This window comes from Saimiri boliviensis (assembly GCF_048565385.1).
Source record: "Saimiri boliviensis isolate mSaiBol1 chromosome 16 unlocalized genomic scaffold, mSaiBol1.pri SUPER_16_unloc_3, whole genome shotgun sequence".
NCBI lineage: Eukaryota > Metazoa > Chordata > Mammalia > Primates > Cebidae > Saimiri > Saimiri boliviensis.
The window spans coordinates 289,544-293,069 of NW_027412501.1; positions in this window are offsets into that span (position 1 = coordinate 289,544).

Below are 3,526 nucleotides of genomic sequence, written 5' to 3' on the forward strand. Positions count from 1 at the left end.
AGAAAGAGTCATTTCCAGCCCTATGCTGGCATATAAGAGTTAGCAGTAAGAATGGGTTTAAAACACAGAAGAGGGCTTCTTACAAACTGATCTGCTGCCTGTTGGTTCCTTTTAGGAAGTTGCAACTATGTTTCGATTCAGTGAGTTAGAAACACATTTCTTCTAAAAGCTGCCTTTGGGCATTCCGGAGTGGACGGGAGTATAGGATGTAAAGAGAAATATCTGACTCTAAAACAAAAAGGGAGCTGACCAGCAGAATGGTTGTCAATGTGTGCATTAAACTTCCAGAGTGAAACTGATTTGTATTTCAGCAGTTCAAAAACCCCTTCTTTGGAGAATGTAGAAACAGTCATTTCCAGCCCTATACTGGCATATAAGAGTTAGCAGTAAGAATGCCTTTGAAACACAGAAGACCGGCATCTTACAAACTGATCTGCTGTGCCTTGGTTCCTTTTAGGAAGTTGCAACTATGTTTCGATTCAGCGAGTTAGAAACACATTTCTTCTAAAAGCTGCCTTTGGCATTCCAGAGTGGACGGGAGTATAGAATGTAAAGAGAAATATCTGACTCTAAAACAAAAAGGGAGCTATCCAGCAGAATGGTTGTCAATGTGTGCATTAAACTTCCAGAGTGAAACTGATTTGTATTTCAGCAGTTCAAAAACCCTTTCTTTGGAGAATGTAGAAACAGTCTTTTCCAGCCCTATACTGGCATATAAGAGTTAGCAATAAGAATGTGTTTAAAATACAGAAGTCCTGGGCCGGGCGCGGTGGCTCAAGCCTGTAATCCCAGCACTTTGGGAGGCCGAGGCGGGTGGATCACGAGGTCAAGAGATCGAGACCATCCTGGTCAACATGGTGAAACCCCGTCTCTACTAAAAATGCAAAAACAATAGCTGGGCATGGTGGCGCTTGCCTGTAATCCCAGCTACTCAGGAGGCTGAGGCAGGCGAATTGCTTGAACCCAGGAGGCGGAGGTTGCGGTGAGCCGAGATCGCACCATTGCACTCCAGCCTGGGTAACAAGAGCGAAACTCCGTCTCAAAAAAAAAAAAAAAAAAAAAAAATACAGAAGTCTTGTTTCCTATAAACTGATCTGCTGTGCGTTGCTTCCTTTTCGGAAGTTGCAACTATGTTTCGATTCAGCGAGTTAGAAAAACATTTCTTCTAAAAGCTGCCTTTGGGCATTCCAGAGTGGATGGGAGTATAGGATGTAAAGAGAAATATCTCACTCTAAAACAAAAACGGAGCTAACCAGCAGAATGGTTGTCAATGTGTGCATTCAACTTCCAGAGTGAAACTGATTTGTATTTCAGCAGTTCAAAAACCGTTTCTTTGGAGAATGTAGAAAGAGTCATTTCCAGCCCTATACTGGCATATAAGAGTTAGCAGTAAGAATGCATTTAAAATACAGAAGTCCTGCTTCCTATAAACTGATCTGCTGTGCGTTGGTTCCTTTTAGGAAGTTGCAACTATGTTTCGATTCAGCGAGCTAGAAACACATTTCTTGAAAAGGTGCTTTTGCACATTCCAGAGTGGATGGGAGTACAGGATGTAAAGAGAAATATCTGGCTCTAAAACAAAAACGGAGCTATCTAGCAGAATGGTTGTCAATGTGTGCATTTAACTTAGAGTTAAACTGATGGTGCCCTGATTTTGGGCATCATCATGACCATTCTGATGATCATCATTTCATTCCTGATTCTGCAAGCCTATCAGTAGATTCAGAGGAATCACCCGGGCCACTGTCTCTGCTCGTGACCTGTTTGTCTCCCTGGTATCCAGATTCCATCGCTCGCCCTGTCCCCAGCCCATCCCGTATCAACTCTTGACCCTCACACACTTTTCTACAGTGGTTCAATAAAGTGCATGTGCTCCTGCAAAAATAAATAAATAAATAAATAAATAACCTCAAAATAATAAATAAAGAAGAGAAGCGTCACTGGGAAGTTTTTATTTTATTTTATTTTATTTTATTTTATTTTTTAAATCCATGCAACCAGTCTTATTTATGCATAATTGAGAAAACGCACGCCTAGACAGGTTATGAAACTTTTCTAAAGTTACACAGCTTGTGAAGGGCACAGCCACGATTTGAAACCACGCAGCTTTGCTCTCGGTGACATCAGTGGGCTGCCTTTTGGTAAATTCAGGACATGAGGAGCAGAGGAGCAGGGGCAGGGAAAGGGTGCAAGGTGGGGAGGGTCTGAGGGAGGCCGGTGGGAGAGGACAGAAAGATCAGCCGATTGGCACTGGCTTGAGTCTGGCTGGCAGGCCTAAGCCCAGGGGCCCTGGGTGCATATGGCACCAGGAAGCACGCTCCCCATTGCCTTCCTGCTCCTTCCTTCTTAAGGTCCTCTGCCCATGGTTCCCCTGGAGAGCCAAGCGGGGGTCTGCCAGGCAGCGTGCGTGAACATGGCACGGGTGAGGGTGATTGGGGCATCTGCCCACCTGATGCACACAGACGTTGCACTTGACACGGAAGCCCATCTCGTGGCCATCCTCGCCCTCAGGAGAGCGGCACAGGTCACAGACCACATCCTCATCACACTCGATGCCCAGCCCCTCCTGCGTCTCGATGGCCCTGGCCCTATTCTCGTGGCACAGGGTCTCCAGCTCCTCCTGCAGACGTTCCAGCGTCAGCTCATCCAGCTCTGGCCTCTCCATCTCCTGAAGTTCTGAGTCGATGAGCTGCAGCCAGTAGGCGTCCATCTCGTCCGGGTCCTAGCGGCTGCCTCCTGGCCAATCCGGCCGGGAGCCCTCCCCGAGCGTGGGGCTGCTTGGGGATGCCCGGGCAGGGGGGCCTTCCAGAGGTGGGAGGGTCCTCACCAGGGGCTCTGGGATGGCCTCTGCCCCGGCAGGCACCTGCACGCCTTCCTCCCATTCCTGTCGCCATGGGTCTGCCAGGAGGCAGGAGTCATCCGGGCTGAGCTGGTGTGAGTCCGGGATCCTCATGGCTGTGATGACATCTGTCCGGAAAACCTCCGAGGGCTTCTTTTCGTGCTGTCGGGGCCAGCCCGACTTGGTGCTGCTGGGCAGGTTGGAGCATCTCGATGCGGATGTAGATGTCGCGTGACTGTCAGTGGTGGCAGAGTTGTCACTGCCGATGGGGTCTTTTCGCCTCTTCTCTTCCGTCTTGCTCCGCGGTCCCCCCCTGAGGGGCGCTGCCCGCGGCTACGCGTCGCTGCAGGGACCGGCGCGGGAAGGAGGCTTCCGAAGCCCGGAGCTCCCGGGGCCGGCGCGGGAGGGCGGGGGGCGCTCATCCATCCGGGGTAGCGGTCAGGGAGGCGGCGGGGCCCGTGGCGTCCCCGCCGGGGACAGTCAACCCGCCAGACCTGAGCGGGTGCCACTAGGAGTGGGCGCAAAGTAACTCCATGGACGCTGCTCACCCCCCACAAAAAATAGCCTCCGACTGCGATGGCCCCGATCGGCACCATTCACCAACCCCCTGTGTATGTTTCTCTTATTATTTATTTATTTATTTATTTTGAGATGGAGTCTCGCTCTGTTGGCCAGGCTGGAGGGCAG